Here is a 21,711-nt window from a genome sequence, read left to right on the forward strand (position 1 = left end):
GGCCGGCGGCAGACAGGAAGGTTGAACTCCCAACGGGCTGGGCGAGGGCGCCCGGAGCCCGGACGCTGCCTGAGCAGGACAGCGACCAGCCCCACTTTTTGCGCCGGTCGATCGCGGACCGGCAGGTGGGCTCTTCCCCGGCAGCGGCGCGGACCTCACGAGCGCAGGGCGCTGCCGGCGCAGTCTCCACTCGGACCCCAAGAAAGAGCTGAAGTCGTGGCGTGTGTGGCCGGGGTGTTTTCGGATCTGTCTGTACCCTCCCTCCCCGCTTTATTTTCGGGAACACCCGGCCGAAGTTGCCGCGCTGGGCACGGGGACTAGCGCCGCGTCGGGCGCAGAGACTGAGCGGGGTTGAGCGCCGCGGTCCTGACGGCGCTCGCTCGCCTTTTGCAAGGATTGGAGCAGCCGCGGTGCGGCCAGTCCGAGTTTTGAGTGTATGCGTGTGTGTGTGTGTGTGTGTGTGTGTGTTGTGTGCAACAGAGAGAGAGAGAGAGAGAGAGAGAGAGAGAGAGAGAGAGAGAGAGAGACTGCCTTCGTCCTCTGGCTGATCCGCAGCCAATCTTGGTGTATCCCTCGCCCTCGCAGACAGCTGGGACCCCGCTATAGCCGGGAGAGAAGGGAAGGGGGAAGTAACCAGCAAACCAGCAGGGGGAGGGAGAGAAGAGGAAGCAGGGTTGGGGGTGGTAGGGGAGAGGAGGGGGGAAAGGAGAAGATCGAGGAAGAAGGAAAGGGTAGGAGGGACGGGGTATTATTTTTTTAATCCCTTCAAGAACATTGGCTATGTCCCGGCCAACAAGAGAGCAGAGGAAAAATAAACTTCTTCCTGGACACTTTCGCTTCTGATTCCAAACAAGATCAAGATGTGAACACCATCCTCGCTTCCTTTCGTGGGCCTCTCGAGACCCAGGTTGCGGACCCTGCACCTGTGCCGGGTTGCCATCTCTCCCTGTCTCTCTGAGAGCTTACCCATCATCGCTCCTTCTCTTCTGCATCTTCACTCTGCATCCACCCCCTCCCCACCGCCCCCCAGGAGAAAAAGATGTGCGAGTGGAGTCAATCCCGTCTTAAAACAGATAAACAAGCAAACACACTACAACTCCCCCCCCCCCCACCACCACCACATTCCCCCTCGAGAGGATTCTCGGCAGGATTGTGAGCGGTGGTGAAACGGAAAGACTTCTGGGACGCGCCAGAATCCAGAGCGGGCTCTCAGAGTTAGCACCGCTGGGGTCCTTCCTCACTCTGTCTTTCCTGGCTGTAAAATGGCAATTAAACTACTAGCTAACTAACATTTTACCCCACACTTATCACGCCCTAGGTACTCGCTGTTCTTTTGATTTCAAGTGTATTATCTTTAAAGGATTTTAACGAGAAAGCCCATTTTACCGATGAGGAAACTGAGGCAAAAGGACACTCCGAGATGGCAGACCTGAGCTCCAAACTCAGAGAGTCTGATTCCTGGGCTCAAGCCGTTAATCATCACACTATTGATAATGAAACTAGCATTTATTTTATTTATTTATTTTTAACATCTTTATTAGAGTATAATTGCTTTACAATGGTGTGTCAGCTTCTGCTTTATAACAAAGTGAATCAGTTATGCATATACATATGTCCCCATATCTCTTCCCTCTTGCATCTCCCTCCCTCCCACCCACCCTATCCCACTCCTCTAGGTGGTCACAAAGCACAGAGCTGATCTCCCTGTGCTATGCGGCTGCTTCCCACTAGCTATCTATTTTACATTTTGTAGTGTATATGTGTCCATGCCACTCTCTCACTTTGTCCCAGCTTACCCTTCCCCCTCCCCGTATCCTCAAGTCCATTCTCTAAGAAACTAGCATTTAAACTGAAGTTTCAGTGTGACAATTCAGGTACATGTTCTTAGCACAGTGCCTGGCCTGCTGCAGTAAAGACCTCAGTAAATGTCTGTTGCAGCGTATCTATCTGTTCCCTCGGTGGGAGCAGACTGGGGTTTATGGAGAAGAATATAGGCTGTGGGATCACATTGGGCTTCCAAAGCTCCCTTTCTTCTTTGAAGGTGAATAAGGACACATTCCTTTTAGAGTTTTGTTTGCATGACAGTAGAAGACAGTGCTAAAGTGACTGGCACACTGGCTAGCCTCCAGTAGGGGCTCAATCTCTTTGTATCCCAAATGTATCCCGAATGCAGACTACATCCTCCCCACTAAGTCACTTCTCAACCCTTTGTGGTTTGGAATTTGCCCTTGGCCACCCCTGGAACTGTGCTGCAGATAATAACACAAACTTCTAGGCTGGTTGTGAGACTTATGTGAGATCGTGTGTGTGATCTTTGGCATAAAGAACATAATAGCTTTTGTGATTAATAATGAAGACCCAATTGCAAAATTCAATAGGCCCTGGAAATTCTCTCCCTCTTTGATTTTTCCCTGTGAATCTTCGGTTCTTTCCCTCTGCTTCTTGCTCTCTCTCAGTTCTGTGAGCTGCCTCCTCTTTCTTGGCCTGCCTTCAGTGTTTCTCACATGTCTATAACCTGCCTCGAGAGGATACCAAATTGAGAAAAAAAATCTCCTGCTGTGGTGGTCACCTCTGACCTTCAAATATATAGTTCTGGCACTCTCCCAGTCCCAGTCTGCATTGCTTAAATTTCACCTTCCTCCGTTTTGAAACCATCCCCAAGACTTCCCTTCCTTTAACTCTAGTGCATAGCTCCATTGTTACTTCTGCTACTTTGTACTCAATGTAATTTTTCCTTTGTAGAAGCTGTGCTGTGACTGCTGGAGTTGACCACATGTCTTCAATGTCTACCCTTACTTCTTCCTAGATGTATATACTTTCCCTTCCTTGTGTTTCCATTTTCTTATTTGAGTCGTAAGTATAAAGTAATAGTTCCTGTTGACAGCGTCGTTGTAAAAAATCATGGGACAGCCCATGTCAAGAGATTAGTACAGTGCCTAGCACATAACAAATGCCAAATGCTTAAGAAGAATCAGCTCTGAGCTAAGAGAGAATTGCTTGTATGTTTTTGTCTAAAGCAGAGGTCAAAAAAAAAAAAAAAAAAAGAGGTCAAGCCATACTCATCTTTATATTTTAGTGACCAGCCATTACATTCAGAGTAAACAAAGTGACAAGGAGATATTAAGCGGGTAGACTAACCCCTACCTGGGACTCTCACCTGTAATTGAATGACCAGATAAAAAAGTGTGGATAAAAGCTGGCAAACTGAAGAACACTTGTAGCAGCCAGATCCTGGACCAAAAGTGCCTCCTTTACAACTAACCTGCACCCAAGTAGAAGGAGCAAGGGATGAACAGATCAAGCCAGCAGCATAATGTTCTTCGATGACAAAGAAATGACACTCATGTCAGACCCTCTGAGTGACCTCCTGAGAAACTGAATTGAAAGCAAATTGAATTGGGAGTAATAGTTCCCTCATCAGAGTACCTAGAGATGCCATCTTATGATACTTCACAACCGTAGCACAATGTTCCATTTATCAAAGTTCACAGAATCACAAATCTGGATGGTCTAAGTTGTCTCAGAATGCTGGCATCTTTAGATGCCTTCCCCCAAAAGGGATGAAAAGTGGGATTCATAATTCTGGCTGAGCATCTGGCTTACCTGATACTTGGAGGATTTGTAGCTACACAAAACAAGGAACGTCTGAATTGAATCTAATGGTGGTACATGGTCTGATTTCTTGTTGAGTCTGGTTAATTAAAATCTGTCTTATATTTTAGTGATAGGAGTTTCCTATTTTTATCTTAGCGAGTAGCTGTTACTGTTACCGCCAACCGCTGAATCAGAGGACGCTTACCAGTCTCTTTTCCTAAACACAAGGAGGGTTAAAGAAAGACATTTCTGTAATCTAACAGCAAATGCAAATTAGAGATTTTAGTGGATTCCGTTGAGTTGAGCTCTACTTTTGACCACAAAATCATGTCTCTGTGTGTGTGTATATGTATATATATATATGTATATGTACATACATGTATGTATATGTATATACATGTATGTATATGTATATACATGTATATATGTGTGTATACATGTCTATATGTATGTGTATATATGTATATGTATATACATGTATGTGTGTGTGTACATGTATATATGTGTGTATACATGTATATATGTATATGTGTGTGTGTGTATGTGTATATATATATATATATATATATATATATATATAAAATGCATGTCCTCTTATTAGCCTTCTTAAGCACTATATACATTTATTTTCTAAAAACATCCCATGGACAATTTTTATTGAATACTTACATAAGGCTGCAGTAGCAATTGTGGGGAAAATATATAAGAAGATTGTGTCTTAGGCTTGGAGGAGTTTAACCTTCTAGTAGGTGAACCAAAGAAACCCACATGGGACAACTAACAAATAATGGGAGAAGTAGTGTTCAACCATGTTTTGCAGACTGTGTCACAATTTGCTGTGTCAGTCAAAAGGAGGAAATCAATGGGAGATGGAGTAGCCAGAGAAGACTTCCTGGAAAAGGTGAGTCACTTTTTTAGCCTTGAAAAACGAGTAGGACTTTAGACAAGTCAAACATAAAGGACTTGTAATTTAGGAAAGAATAGCAGTAAGAGATGAGTTGCAGAAGTCAAAATGAGCTTGCCCTGTTAATAAGGCTGTGCCTGTTGGGACTAAGGTTGATCTGATTTGAATAGAGCATGTATGCTGGAGAGTACAGAAAATAGAGATGGATTGTCGGCTCAAATGAGTTTATGGAGGACCTTGAATGCTAGATCAAGGGGAAAGTAGGGAACCATAGAATGTTTTTGAGAAGAGAAGCCTTTCTAATGGTCCAACTCTCCAAAATGGTCTGGAAAGTTTTAATAACTAATAAATTTCCTGCCTCTGGAAGTATGTAAACATAAGGTAGATGACAACTTGGAGAAATTTTAGAACTGATTCAAATATCAGAAGGTTGATTAAAGATATTTAAAGCCTTATTAGTTGCAAATTTACTTGACTGCAAGGATATATATATCTATCTATCTGATTCACAGCGGCTTAAACATATAGGGATTTATTCTTCATCCTGTTGTAAGAAATCTGCAGATAAAGAGCTGTTGATATTTATTCAGTGGCTTGACAATGTCATTAGTAATGTTTAGGTGACTCATCTTTTCTCTCTTACTGCCTCAGGGTCACCAGATGGCTCCTGCAACTCCAGCCATCCAGCCCTTGCTCAAGGAAGAAAGAAGGAGGAAAGGGGAGGCACCAGCTATATCTCTTCCTTTTCATCAAGAAAAGCAAATGCTCTCTCAGAGCTCTGGCTGTTATTGCTTATATCTCACTGGTCTAAATCTTATCTCATGGCCATCTTTACCTGCAGCCATTCAAAATTATCTGAATGAGGGGGACTGGAGTATTTTATCTCAGCCTGGGCACATTGCCATTGCAAATAGAATCTGAGTTCAGCTGTCAAGGAAGAAGGGACAATGGAAAATGTAAAGTAACTAACAGGGTTTGATATAAGGACCCTCCCAATGTTGAGAGTCTATGAATCTTCAATCCATTTATTAGTTATTTTCTATTCTGCCTGTAAACTTGTTTAGTTTTTCTCCATTCTAAAAAACAAACATCAAAACTCTTTTCCATATCTATTGCACAAACTATCATCCTCTCACTTTTTCTTTGATCTCTGAACTTGTTTAAAAAGTAGTCTACACCTAACATTTCACTTTCTCACTACGTATAATCACATCACTTCATTTTATTTCTTACCATCTGTAACAAGATCTTTGTACTCTACTGAAACTGTCCTTGTATTAGGCACTAACCTTCTAATAACCAATCCAATTGCCACCCTCCTCCCACCCCAACCCCCAGGCTTCATCCTTATCTGAGTGTTTGACACTATCTACCACCCTCTCCTTGAAACTCTCTTCCTTTTTTATCTTACCTATTCTGGTTTTGTCCTATCTTTTTGATTACACATATTGTTGTTTCATTCATTCAACAAATATTTAGTGTCTACTGTGTTTTATTTATTTATTTATTTATTTTTGGCTGCATTGGGTCTTCGTTGCTGCACACGGGCTTTCTCTAGGTGTGGCGAGTGGGGGCTCCTCTTCGTTGTGGTGCACGAGCTTCTCATTGCGGTGGCTTCTCTTGTTGCGGAGCACGGGCTCAGTAGTTGTGGCTCGTGGGCTTAGTTGCTCTGTGGTGTGTGGGATCTTCCTGGACCAGGGCTCAAACCCATGTCCCCTGCATTGGCAGGCAGATTCTTAACCGCTGTGCCACCAGGGAAGTCCTCTACTGTGTTCCTGATGCTTAGTTTGGTATTGAGAATACAGAGATGGAATGAAATGGTCCCTATCCTCTGGAAACTTAGTCTACTGGGGAGATAGGGATATTATCACTTGAGAAACCTTAAGATAATTTTGAATGGCTGAATAAAGCCAGAAGTGCTACATGGAGGAGATGATACTGAACTGAGATCTGAAAGTTAAATAAGTGGTTTTCCAGGACAATTTCAGATACGATATTCCAGGCAGAAGAAGTATACAGAACACAGAAGTAGGAGAGGCCTTTCTCCTGGGATCCTCTTCCAACTTCATACCAATCTCTCTCTCTAATTATTTCCTTGGTAGTTAAGTCACTTTAGCTATGTACGTTTATTTACTTTTCAGAAACTCCCCAAATGACTCTCCTAACCTACAAAATTTCAGACTCCATTTTTTATAAATTTGTGGATGTTCTGTTGGCATCATAAATTCTGTGCATCTGTAATGAAACTGATCATCACCCTCCCCACCATCTTATTCTTGGTTTCCATTCTTCTGTGAATGGCACCATTATCCTTATAGCCATCTAGGTTCCAAGTCTTAGAGTCACATTTGCCTTCTCTCTCTCTCTGACTACCATATCTAATCATTGCTAAGTCCCATGCAAGCTATCTCTGTGATATCTCTGCCATCTGTCCTCTTTATTTTTATTGCAATCTCTTTCATTTAGTTGCTAATATATTCTAATCTAGATGAGTTGTCTCCCAAATGGCTTCCGGTTCCTCGTCACTCCAACTGTTTTTGATTTCTATTGCTGCATAACAAATTACCACAAACTTAAAGGCATAAAACAACACCCATTTATTATGTCACAGTTCTGTAGGTCAGATCCAGGTGGGTTCATCTGGGTTTCTGCTCAGGGTCTCAGATTGAAGGTGTTGGATGGGTGGTGTTTTTATCTGCTAGCTCTAAGTAAGAATCTTCTTCCAAGCTCATTCATGTGTTGACAGAATCCAGTTCCTTATGGTTATAGGACTGGGTTCTCATCTTTTTGTTGGTCTTGTTATCAGCTCCCAGAAGCCACTTGCCATTTCTACCATGTGGTTCTCTCCATCTTCGAACTAGCAATGGAGAATTTCCTGCACGTTTTATACAGTGCTTCTAATCTCTTTCTCCAGAAAGAGTCCCCATCCTTTTAAAGGACTTGCCTGAGGTCAGGCCCACCCACCAAGGATAACCTCCCCTTCTTAAACTCAATTTTGCCATATAGTATAATCATCAAAAGGATATCCCATCATTTCTATAGCTTTCTCTTACATTGAAGATTGTACAAATGACTGGGAGTCAGTTTAGAATTCTGCCTACCATAGTAATCATCTAAATACTACTACTAGATTTATCCTCCTAGAACTTACTTCAGTAATATTATAAGCTTTCTCAAAAACAAATAAGTAGTTGCTCATTACCAACTAAACTTAAGCAAAACAAAATAAATCCTCAGTTTGATTCTCATAGCCTTCCACAGTATGTCCTCAGCCCAATTTTCTGGTGTATCTCTATTCTTTCCCACATATTCCCTATGCTCTAGCCAGAGTAGATTGTTCTTTCCCACATTTTTTTCACTTGCAGTCTTCCTTTGCCTGGTTTGTAATCTTTAAGATCCATCTGAAAATGCTACCTTTTCTGTGCAGTGATTCCTAATCAGTCCAATGGCTTGTGAGCTCTTAATCCTTTAAATCTTCATAGCATTTAGCACCTCTTATAACACTGAAGAGATTCTGTCATATGCTGATTTTGTTTACTTTTATAAAGAAATAGCTGCTTCTCTAATAAAACCCAGCTCCCTCAGTGCTGGCAGCAATGGGAGAACATCCACCTGCGGAAGAAGTGGCTGGACCTCTTGTCTGACTCTTCGTCCCCGGAGATTTTCCATCTGCCCCATCTTTCTCTGGCTGCTTCCTATTTTTATTACTGCATTGCACAAAAGGATTCTGCTACACCTTTCTCTCTCATTCTAGCTAAGCTTGAACACACAACTAATTTAATTTTGGATTTTTGTCACATAGTTGAAGCAAGCCTGGAACTTGCAAACAATAATTGACTAAAGGTTCATGGAAATAAACACACAGATATCAACACACAGCTCCATAATCTGACTTATACCACATTTTGATTTTCTGCTTTTTGGGTCTTTTTCATCCTGGCTCCTGTCCTACCATCATTTTTGCTAACAATTATTTAACTGAACATCCATTGTGTATCAGAAATCCCTCTACGGTGCTGGAGGGGCAATGGGAACAACATGGTTGTTTTTTCAATCTGGGGTCAAGATAGTAAGACCCAGAGAGGCAGAGGCAAGTGCTTCCTCATCTATTCATAAATATTTATTGAGCGTACGTTATAAGCCATACGCTATTCTAGAAGTTGGGGATATAGCCACACAAAAGACCATTGAAATCCTACCCTCATGAAATGTATATTCCAAGAGAAATGGACAATAAAACCAAGCCGAAAATTTAAGAATTTCACAGAAGTATCATGAAGATAATACAGCAAAGTAACAGGATCTAGAATGGTATGTGTGTCTGGAAGGGGATGCTGGGGTATTCCCGGACGATGAGGTGGTCAAGAGACATCCTCTGAAGACCCAGCATTTGAACTGAGACCTGGAAGTGTCCTTACATTGATCCGACTTCTTATTAGATGCAAAGGCAGGGAGAGTTATTCATCTTTTACGCCCACCGCCTTCCTCTAATTTCCTTACACTTCATTACATGCTTAACATAATATTTGCGGAACAGAATCCAACTGAATAGTGACAAGATGAAGTGGTGTTGCACCAGACATCTCCCACCAAACACATTTGTTTTCCTATGTAAATACATAGAATAAAACATGTTTATCTTCCTACAACACAAAATAATTTGATTTTAGCTGTTGCTTATTCCCTTATTTTCTGAATTCATTTCACCTGCTTTTCAACTAAGACATTCCTTAAAATTTGAACGATGTGAAAATTAAAGATGACTAAACAAATATAATAAGGAAAAAGAATTAGATCCTTAAGGGCAGAAACAGTATTTTATATACTTTGACATTACCTGTCGTCATAGGACCGAAACAAAACCAAAATTAGCATCTTGGGATATAACTTCTCAGTCTCCCTTCTTCTGTGCCTAGGCCATAGAATATTTCCACGTGTTAATTATATCTTTAGAATCACACAGTATTTTGACTTTTTACTGTTTAATAAAAAAATAAAGAAATTATATTGTGAGGGGACTGGATCCTTTTTTATGCTTGATGATGTTGATTCTGCTTCATAATCAACATATCAGAACCACATGTACACTAAGGTTTTATAACTGACATGCCCAGTCATATTCTCACTTGTATTATTCAATTCCACCTATACTGAAAATTTCAACTGATAATGATGCTATGAGAATATGCCATTACACCTCCCCCCTCCCCCAAGAAAAAGGAAAGAACTTTACTTATAACAACTGATGTTTTTCCCCTTGGTAGAATGTTTTGTGTCATGCTTGAATCACAGCATGAGAAATTTTGCAAGCCTGTCTTGAAGCTTTCCTTCCACTGGCTGTTCATTTAGTCCTTGTGATTTGATAGTTGGAGTGTCTCCTCAAGTGCTGGTCCTATTGTTTTCCTAGTGCGTGTGGAACTCTACCTGCCATCTTTATCAGCTTCTTCCTGCAGGCAGTTCAGGTGGCATCCTTCCTCTGGAATTCGTGTTTTAATTCTTAAGGCCTCCTAAAGATCTTTTTACCAGCAGATTTCTCTCTCTTGGGCTTAGCTGTTTCTGTACATGGCAGTTTACTGCGTTTGATTCTTTTGGGAAAAGCCGTTACTTAAAAAAAAAAAAATCTCCTCTTCTTAGAATTCATCTCTCTGTTCTCCCTCACCCTTTTGGTGATTGTTTCCTAAATTGAGTTTCTAAAAGTATAACACTTAAATTACTTTGTGCCCTAGCAATTGTTCCATGCACAATTCAGTGAACATTTCCATTCATATGTCCATAGTACTCTCCCAGGTAGTCATGCCTCCAAGACCCCAGAGGTGAGGATTAGCTGGCAATGCAGAAATACATGTGGCTGCCCCATTCCTCTTCTGCTCTCAGGCTCACACCTCTCTCTCTACCTTTTCCCACTCTCTTAATTCTACCTCCTTTTGTCCCTCTTCCTTCCCAACTGGCCCTACCTCTAAATGCAGTCCATATGATGGTTGGCAGTAGGACTGTGGATTGAAAAGGTTACTGACCTCCAGTATCTGGAGGGAGGTGATCTCATCTGTCACCTTGGCAACCCAGGGATCCAATCATTGGCATGGCTGCAAGCATCTGCCTTTTCACCCTGCAAATAAATTTCCAGGCGTAGCTGCTCAGATGACCCATGTAAAAACCTTACCAGGATCAATTAAAGTTGCTTAGGTATGGTGATGAATCCTTTAAAAATATGGACAGATGGGGGGTGTAGAAATGATAGATATCATCACTGGGAACTAATTTTATTCTCTACTTTCACTTTAGGATTTCCAGGTGTTTTTCTGTCATTTCTTCCTTGAGGGAAGTCATTTCAAACTGCTCCTGGATATCTGCCCACAGAAAAGCAAACAGCTTTCTTTGACCACAAATGATCAGCACCAACAACTCCACCCTGTTTTTCAATTTTTGAACTCTGGGGTAAATTCTTGACTTATAAAATTAAGATCTAGATAACTCTGGCAAGGAGCCAGCCCCTGCAAACCCATCTTTACTAGGCAATGAAGAGTGATTGCATAAATGCTATATAAATGCTTCAGGTATCCATGTCGTCAATCCTGGTAACCATTGCTGAGCTGTAAACAGAGCAGGAGTGTCTGGGTAGTGCTGGGCGAGCTAAGTAGGATTTGGCTGGACTGGAATTAACATTGAATGGAAGCTGACAGATCCTGAGCTCAGCAAGACCAAAGGCTGCTTCTTTTGCATCTTTGTCATCCTACATCTATACTAAGTATACATTTTTATTGAAATCCATATTTTGAAGGAAGTGTAAATAATTAAAAAGAGATTCGTGATGATCTTTGTAGCTAGTTCAGCATATATTTTTGAATTCTAAGGAATTGACAAGGAATACCCTCAAGGAATATGCTGCTGTCCTATGGCAGCTGTTCTTGCTTTAAAACACTCTGGTGCAAGTTTCCTTCTAATGTGACACCCAAGCCAAACCAAAATGTGAATCTTCTCTGGATCAGCATACTTCAGATTTTATTTTTTTCATAAAGCTTTCCTGGATGACTTCAGGCCATTATTATCTGATACATAAACATATGAGAAGTTAACTGACCATATAAAATGGGCATTTGTATACATTTGTGTCTCTGTTTAGAATGCAGCCTCCTAAGAACAAGAATCACATGTAGTGCCTGAGAGAGCTTTTTGACTACAGTAGATATTCAGTAGCTACCCTTTAGAAAAGTAACTGAAATAAGAACACTGAGGCACAAATAGTGATATCCTAGTTCTGTCATCTAAGATGACATAAAGATGAAAAAGAGAAGCTTTAAACTTGGGATAGTCTATTATATCTCCAAACCCCACAGGGCTGTATACAGAGGAAATTCATGTTGGTAGCAGAAATGTGTTTCCTTTTTAGAGAAAAGCAGTACTACTCTTCCAGTGATGAAAAAGATTGGGAGAAAAAATTTTTTTCAATATTTTTCTCTGTTCATTCAGCACTTATACATAATGTGAGTGTAACTGCCTTCTCCAATATTTGTAAATGATGCATGTCATAAAAGATACGCAAGTGAACATACAGCAAACCTCAGCCCCTGAGTGCCTATTTCCCACTTTCCTTTTGAATCATGTGTAATAGACTGACTATTTGAAACTAATTTAGGAAATCAGATATAAGTTCCAACAAAGGGCAATAGACAACCAGGTATTTTTCTAGTGGTTTCAAATTGTTCCAATTTTTCCCCATTTAGGTAGGAAAAGGTCTTAAATGTTGTTGATCTTGGAAGTGCTGTGGGAAATGTCTGTCCTGCTAGGTGAAAGAAATCCCAGCTGGTGGCAGTGTTTGGATTGTACTCCCAGCAAATGTCAAGGCACAATTCTCTTACTAGCAATATTCGGGCACAAAGAATGGAGCAACAAAATGTTTTCAGGGCTCCTGCTGCTTAATGAGGAGGTCGCTGAGACAGAACCAGATGGGTCCTGATGTCAGAAACTTCTGGGCACAAAGATGATTCTTTTGTTTCCACCTCTGTCCTTCAGACAAAGCAAAACCTGAAAGTATACTGGTTGATGTAGTAGGAGAAGAGGTTTCTCTCTGGAGATGGTCTCTGGGGTGGCAGAGCAGGGGGTGAATGGTCCCCTGGGCAGTACACATTGTGAGCAATGAGAAGGGAACAAACTCTCCATCAGTGGTTCAAAGAGCTCTTTTCCTTGGTTCTTGAAATTCATCCAGGCTTCAAGAGCTCCCTAATAAAAGGTAGGTTTCCCCGGGAAGGCTAACACTTTGAGCATTATCAACTGGTATCAGTTAACACCTTGAGGGAAACTTGGGAGAGTTGCCAGAAATTGGTAGAAAAAGAAAGGGAAACTAGAAACAGTCCCTGGGATAAAGTATTATCTACTACCCTCTTTGGTCCAGGAAGGGCCCTGCTTTAATCTCCAGAACAAGTGGACTTCTGTCTTACCTCAGTGGCCTTGGGCAAGTCATTCAGCTAAGCTAGTTTTTGCTTTATCTGTTCGGGGAGAGTAATCATTCTTTATCTCATGAAGGGTGTTGGGAGAATTTATGGTCTATAAAACATTTGAGATTTTTCAGTGTGAGGCAATTCATAAGTACAAAGTATTATTAGTGGCTTTATTACAGGACTGTAAACTTGATCTATGTAGTATCATAATGGTAATATTTTGTGGAAGTACTTATCTCTAGTTCTGCAGAGAGGTGGACCTGTTTGTATCCCCTTGCCGGGCCATGGTAGAAGTCCTACTAACCACTGATGAATATAGAAGTCCTGATAGAAAGGAGATGTTGTTGACTTTTATTACCTAACACAGGTGTTTTATAGTATTTCTTATCGGAGAGTGATATCCGAATGCGTAGCTAAGCCCCGTTCAAAGCAGTTTGGACAGATTTTTTTTTTTTTTTAATCCCGTGAAAAAGTGGAAGGCCTTCTTTTCCATGTCCACAGTCATTTCTATTCTCCCCCTCTTCTAAGGCAGCCACACTCGTCTTGATGCCAGCTTAGAACAATCGCTTGCTGATGGCCCCTATCTCTGTCCACACAGAAACAGGACAAGAACAGCCAAGGATTTCCTGGTTGCTTCACGTTTCGGGAATCTACAGTGACTCTCCAGGGCCTAACAGAGTTAACACTTGAACTCCTCGGTCCAGAATTCAAGGGCTTCTAACTTCCATCAGCTTCATTTCCATTTCCATTTTTCCATGAACTCAGTACATCCAATCATTTTGCCACTAATGGCTGCCCCTCTGTGTCAACTCCATGACTCTGAGGACAATTAGAGCCCCAGTACTATGAAAAGCATCTGGTTCATAGTAGCTGTTCAATAAAGAGTTGCTGAATGCGGGAATAAATGATTTAAACCCCGAAACACTTTTCCTTGTTCTTTCTCATAATCTGTGTTGTTGAGTCATCAGGCTCAAAACTCAATTCCTTCAGGCAGCCTTGTAATTCAGTGTGATATATTTGCCGGAATAGGCAAACTCATAGAGGCAGAAAACAAATTAGTGGTTGCCAGGAGCAGGGGAGAGTGACTGCTTAATGAATATGGGATTCTGTTTGGGGTAATGCAAAGACTCTGCAAGTAGCTAGTGGTGATGATTGCACATTGGTATGTGCAACTTTATAATGGTTTAAACGGTAAATTTTGTGTTCTGTGTACTTTACCACACACACACGCAAGCTAGTGCAGTGCTAAATTAATATAGTCTGACTTGTGATTGGCTAGATAACTTGTGCCAACAATAATTGGAAAGATCCTGCAAATCTGTGTAACACTAATATTTCTTTTCACCATGCAATTTATTGCAGGAAGAGACACTTTAATGTAGGATGATCAACTTGTCTTGGTTTGCCCAAGTCTATCCTGGCTTTAGGACTTAAAGCTCCATGTCCCATTTAATCTCTCTATCCTGGGCAAACCATGATGGTTGGTCACTGGATTAGTCAGGGTTCTCCTGCTCTCAAGACCTTCAACTAATTGGACGAGGCCCACCCACTATGGAAAATAATCTGCTCTATTTAAGTTCAACTGATTGTGAAAGTTAATCACATCCACAAACATCTTCACAGCCACATCTAGACTAGTGTTTGATGAAATAGGCATCATAGCCTAGCCAAGTAGACACATTAAATTAATCATCACAGTCATGTCACTTTAAATGCCTCTTGAAAAATTTGATGTCTACAATAATACAATCTTGAGGAAGCAATGGAAATAAGACATTTCAAAAAGAAATCTCAAAAAAATATTGATATTGACAGTATACTTTGCAGGGCACTAAACGTGAAATGAGGTTTTTTTTTTTTTTTTTTTTTTTATAAAACTGACATAGAATTGTGAAATACTTCAGAGTGCTGAAATAGTTGCATTTGCATTTACAGAATTTCCAATTTATCTGAAATTGAATCTAGAAGCACAGAGCAGGTGGAAGAGGGTAGCATGTTATGCTATGGTGCACGTCAACCCAGTGAGATAATTGTTCTTCAAATACAGATACTGCAGTGATGGACCAAAGAGACAGTGGGAGGACACATTAAAAACACACTGGCTGGAGTCAAAGAGTTGAATTCAAATCTTGGTTTTTACACAGTACTATATATGAAAAATAGATAACACACAAGGACCTACTGTAGAGCACAGGGAAGTATACTCAATATTTTGTAATAACCTATGAGGGAAAAGAATCTGAAAAAGGATATATATATATACACACACAGACACATACGTATATATGTATACACATACATATCTGAATCATTTTGCTGTACACCTGAAACTAACACAACAATGTAATCAACTATACTTCAATAAAAATAAAACAAAACAAAATAAATCTTGGTTTCTCTACTAATGGCTTAGGGGACTTGAACAGGTTATTAAACTTCCATGAGCCTCAATATACTCATTTACAAAATTTGTTGTAAGGTTGTTGGAAGGAGTACACAAATACCCTTTTCCTGGTGCAGTGTTTGACTCCGTTGACACTCACTGTATGGCAGCTACAGAGAGGGTAAGAGAGCGTTTAAGTGGTTAACAGTCATTTCATACGCTATGAGCTGTACTAGTCATTTTACAGGCATTATTTGTTTAAGCCTCACAATCACCAATTATGTAGTGATTGTTATCGGTCCTCATTTTACCAGTGACACAATCAGGCTTGGAGGGGTTAACCAATATCCCAAGGTCAAACACTTAGTAAATGGTAGAACTAGGATTTGAACCCAGCCACTGAGATTCTAGAACCTTCTAGCCTAATTCTTCTAGCTCGTTGACTGTTTGCAGAAATTAGTTAAGGTTAAAGTCCCTAGATGAGGCTAAGTTTGAATAGTTGTTGAGCCGGTTATTTCCTAGATGGATGTCCTTGGGCAAGTTATTTAAGCTCCCTCTATTTCTTTATTAAATAGGAGTAATAATAATTATGGTCAATCCTTATTATGTGAAGATTCTGTATTTGCAAATTCACCCACTTGCTAAAATTTATTTGTATCCTCAAAATCAATATTTGGCACTTTTGCAGGCATTCATGAACATGTGCAGTGTGGTGAAAAATGTGAGTTGTACATCGTGCACATCCCCAGCTGACGTTGAACAAGGCAACCCTCTGCTGTCTTACTTCGGCTCTCATACTATAAACAGGTGTCCTTTTCACAGTCTAGCTGATGCCATGGTTTTCACATTTTTGTGCTTTTTGTTGCTGATTTTGCCTCCAGTATGGCCCCAAGCATAGTGCTCTAGTGTGTCTAGTGTTCTTAAGCACAAGGCTGTGATGTGCTTTATGGGGAATAAGATAATGTAATGGATTTAATAAGATAATGTAATGTGCTTGGCACAAAGTAGAAACTCAGCAAATTATAACTAGATTTTTTTTCTCTTTCAAGATACTGTATCACTTCATTCTAATTTAGAGATTATTTAGTACAAATTTTACTATGTTGTCCTAATATGTCATTTCTAAAAGTTACCTTTAAAAATACATGTTATAACCCATATCTCAAAGAAACAACAGAAAACATTTTTTGAATATTACAGTAGGAGGCAAAAACTGTTGCCTATTAGACCTACTGTGAATCCTCATGTGTGGATGCACAGAACTATGGAATAGAATCAAGTAATTACTGTTTCAAAAGACAAACTCTTATTGCCTTGATTCGCCCAATCATAAGAATAAAACATTGATTAAAAAAAATCAGGAAGCTTCTATAAATGCTCATACAATTGAACAGAATCCTTTACTTGGCGGGATTTTTTTTCTTTACTAAGGTCTTTTCAGTAGAATAAAGAAGAATGAAACACATCAAAAAACCTGTAAGAACTCATGTACTTTGTAAAAATATTGAATGAATAGGTCACTATTTTAAAACATTTTTATCTATCTCTGTTAGATTATATGGAAATGTTAATCTTGTTCAGCTGTTTTTGAGACTTTCATAAAATTTCTTAATTTCTCTCAAACAGGATAATTTCTTTACATCCTATTAACCTCTTCTCAAAAGAATATGTATTATTCTCTGGAAAGAAAACCTTTTAAGTTTAAAATTTACAAGATTGGTTTCAAAATCATTTAAATGTCAATACAATGGGTTTTAGTCTTCTGATTACTAGTCAGTTCTTTCTAGTAGGGAAGTCATCCACAGTGGAAACACGTGGCAAACGCTTGTTCGACATTTGAGAGAGTTCAGATATTACTTCCTTTGCGAAGTCTCTCCATAGCCAAGGGGAGCTTTCCAGTCTTCTCTGGAAGCATTCCCAGCACACTGAGTTGTCTTTTGTTTCACTATTAGTACCTTATAATTCCTCCTCTGCCGTCCCCCAGGGTGGTGAACAGTGCCTAGTACAAAGAGGATGTTCAATAAAAGCTTGTTGAATGAATAAACAAATGAATCAATGCCACTAACTTCCCAGTGTTGTGTGTGCATGTGTGTATGTGTGTGTGTGCCCGTGTATGTGTGTGTATTTAGCTACAGCGTGTTTGTTGTTTTTCTTATCCAAGGCACATAGCTAGCAAGTAGCAGGGCAGGGTTAAGAAAAAAAAAGTTCATCCTGATCCAGTGTTCTTTACACTTTATCCTTAATCTTTACCCTCTAATTTTAACTTTGGGATCCTTGAGACCTAGTGTGTTCTGACAAGGAGATCTTCTGGTCTGCGAAACGAGGTGAGTTGATAAAGCCACGTCCTTAAGAATAAATAAGAGGTCATTCTCAAATGTGTTTTTCTTCCTCTAGCACTTACCTTTTTTGGTGTAATGCATGATATCTCCACCAACTGTAAAACAAACTTAGCTCTAATGCAGCGTATGTTAACATTAAGGATCTTACTGATGAAGTTAAGATAAGAAACCTAGAAATCTAAGAACCACTCTTGACCCCGTGCCTGGAGAGCTGTGAGCATTTTGACACGTCTTATCAGTTACCACTGGTTTGAGGAAAACTTACTGATTTCTTGGTTTTCTATGGTTCTTAGAATGACTTAGCTCATTTATATTAGGAAATTATTCCTTTTCATGTGGAATTTCTCAACCAAAAGCATCTCATCATTTTGCAATCTTTCCTTCCTCTTTTACCCTCTGTCTCTAATTGTTCTCAAGTTTTGCCAGTTCTTCTGGTAAAGATCTGATCCTTTTAAAAATATTCTCATTGACACCACTCTAGTTTACATTTCTGTGTCCTGAGGACTGTTTATGCAGCAACCTCGCTTTTCCCGAATTTTCCCGAATTCTTGATTCTCCTTCCCATCCACCCCTTTTTGCATACAAGTAATGCATCATCTTCCTGCAGTACAAATTGATTCTGCCTTTTTTTTTTTTTTTTTCTGATAAAAACACATCTAATGGTCCCTTTTGTCCATCTGATTAAGGATAAAAGGCCTGGGTAACTTAGGGGAGCTTCCTCATCACTCTTATGTTTCTGTGACCTGGACATAAAGTTTATGTGCTATGCCCATCTTTGTTCACGGCTCTGTCCCAGGACTCAGCAGGGCATGTGGCATAGAGGAAGCACTCATGACTAATTTTTGATTGAACAAATCAATTTAAAAAAAATGGTGTTTAGGGGCTTCCCTGGTGGCGCAGTGGTTGAGAATCTGCCTGCCAATGCAGGGGACACGGGTTCGAGCCCCGGTCTGGGAAGATCCCACATGCCGCAGAGCAACTAAGCCCGTGAGCCACAACTATTGAGCCTGCGCGTCTGGAGCCTGTGCTCCGCAACAAGAGAGGCCGTGATAGTGAGAGGCCCGCGCACCGCAATGAAGAGTGGCCCTCGCTTGCCGCAGCTGGAGGAAGCCCTTGCACAGAAACGAAGACCCAACACAGTCAAAAATAAATAAATAAGTAAATAAAATTTTAAAAAATGGTGTTTAAATTCCATTTGACTTGGGTTTAACCTCTAAATGAAATATGTAGTTCTGTGACATTTCATATTAATGTACACGGACTCACATACAGAGGCACTCTGAGTCTATAGGAGACATAAAGGTATGAATTTAGTTCTAGTTCTTGCTTCCCAGCCCACCTGTATGTATTCAGGTTTCCTTAGCATTTTGCCTTTATGTATTAAATTATCCAGAAATAGCAATAGTTCTTGGATGAGTGATTGTGTCTAAGACTAGTTGTTGTTGTTTTTAGCTGTTGTTTTTAATCATATTCCAGTATGGTTTAACGCGGGAAAGTGATGAAACAATGGGAGTTTGATTATTCAGGTCTTCCCTATTTCTTCCAGACCCATTCCTAATAGTCTTCAATTTTCCTCTCCTATCACCATTTCTGGGTAAAAAAGATTAGTGGGAAATCTCTCCAATAAATATTACGGAAGTTCAGCCTTTTCTGCCTCTTCTCTATTTCATCTCTAGTGATATTGCTATTCTGCTCCATACTTGGGTTCTCTAAGGCTGCTTTATTTCTAAGCCAACTTTTACGCTAAGGAGAGGGGAGATCTGGTCCTTATCTCACCAGGAGCAGATGTGTATCATTTCACATTATTAAGGCAGTATAGATCGGCTTGACCATATTTACTTCTAAATACAGGGGGAGAGTGTTTCAATCCTTAGTAGTTGACCACTCTATCCACTAAACCTTGTGAATCCTTTCTTGGATTGTGACAAAGTCTGGGCTCAGCTGTGACTTTTTTGTCAGCTTTCATGGGATGTCCACACTGGCCTTTTCTACTTCTTCCTGGCCCGTTTTCCCCTGCCCCTCCTCCCTTCTTCCTGTCCTCTCTGCTTGTTACTGCTCTTGCCCAACATCTGCCCTTGGCCCAGAGGGCAATTTCCAGCTCTGGGTATTGTCTACTTTTTTTCTTTTTTACAACATCTCCTTCAGGGCTATAAACACACATTTGCATTTCAATAGCAACTCCTGGCTATGTTTAAAAAGTACCACCCACAAATAATTAATATTTTAACCCAAGAAACCCTGATTCCCCTTTCTGATCTGTCTCCTCTCTGCTTTCAGCAAGGGAGAGGGGGTTGGCCTAAGCTTCTCACACACTGCTTGCGTTGAGTGCAAGTGAAGCTTAAAGTAGTCATGCTTGACTAATTGTGCTTTTCACACTTTGAACTTGTGATGACTGTTCGTCCATTTATGGTTGTAACTGCTCTCACCTTTTTCCTTGCGGACTCACCACACCCACCTTGTTTCCTATAAACCATCCAATGTTTGACTTACGGAGGGAAAAAATGGAGACTCCCTTCTCTCATTCACACCTTCTGCAGACAATCCCTCTCCATCGCGGAGAAAGATGATTGAAGACCCTTCCACTTCTTTTGTACAAATGCTCACTTCTCCCTTTCCCACTCTACCCTTAACCTCACCCCGACCCCCCCTAGATAATGTAAAGGTAGATTGAAAGGGACAAAATCTGTGGAAACATACCAGGGACTTTTCACTTTTTTCAAGGAAGTGAAATAAAAATTACTTAATTGTGTAGAGCATTTGTAAATTCCAGAGTGCACTCATTTGAAAATTACAATGACCCTTTGGGGTAGGAAGGATTATTCAATTTTAACATTATTACTGCATACATTTTCCTAAAGAAGAAACTGAGGTTTAGAGGAGTAGGTTACTTGATCACCATTCTGTCAAAAACCAAAAAAAAAAAAAAAAAAAAAAAAACAAACCCCAAACCCACAACATATATTAGTCTGCATTTCCTATCCTCTTACAGTCCAAGACCAAACTCATTCATTTATTCATTCATCCAGCTAACATTTCTTGAATTCCTACTATGAGTGAGGCTGTGTTGACTGCAAAACTGGGAGGTGCTTATATTAGATGATGTGGTTTAAAGTTGTTCTACAAATGTCTTAATAAACCTCCTCCCCCTCCCGCCCCCCTCCCCCACTTGGTGCTTTGACACTACTTTAGCACTACACAGTTGATTCTCACATATCATGCCATCCATCCTTCCCGTAGTGGACCCATGGGAACTGGTTTTCTGCAAGCTTCAGTTAGAACTTTTGTAATTGTTTATTGTAACATTTACTTCCCAAGAATTAATGGATTCTTATTTGTTGGACTCAGATTCTCCTGCTCATGTGCTTTTCCAGATTACTATTTCTATTTACGTTGTTTTTTTGGGGGAAAAAAATGTCATGTATAAATATTTCTTATCCCAAGTTAACAAAGGTGCCATATAGATATTTCATTTGCCAACCTTCTATTAGACATTGAAAATAAGATGTATGATTTTTAAAATATGTATCAATGCTTAATAATAGATGAATCAGAAAAGAAAACAGCAAATGAGTATATCTTTGTTGCAATACTTTAAATAATTTGGTCCTGGTGTAACAGGCCATTCCATTCATTTGAAAATGTATAGAGGCAGGTAATGAGGAAGATGGGCTATTGTCATCCTAAAGGGTTTTTCCTTTAGTGAGCAATTAAAGTAATAACTTATTGGCACTAAAAAATTGACAAAAATATTTTCTCACATTGTAAAGGTACTTATACAACAATACAGTAGTTATACTCTATACATTAAGAGCAAGGTAGAAGGTGAGACAATTTTCTAGGAATGGGTTAAATTATATCAACAAATCCATAGTACAAATTGTACACCCTTATTGTACAGAGCCATTTTTGAGGTAAGATGGCAATATACTTGTGTTGGCGTCATCCAATGGTCAATTAAATTGATTAATAGTCAGCCTAGATAAAATACTGAGTTAACTTTTATTGAGAACTTAGTATGTGCTAAGGACTACTCTAAGAACTTTATGTTGATTACCT

The sequence above is a fragment of the Balaenoptera musculus genome, chromosome 5, assembly GCF_009873245.2.
Source record: "Balaenoptera musculus isolate JJ_BM4_2016_0621 chromosome 5, mBalMus1.pri.v3, whole genome shotgun sequence".
NCBI lineage: Eukaryota > Metazoa > Chordata > Mammalia > Artiodactyla > Balaenopteridae > Balaenoptera > Balaenoptera musculus.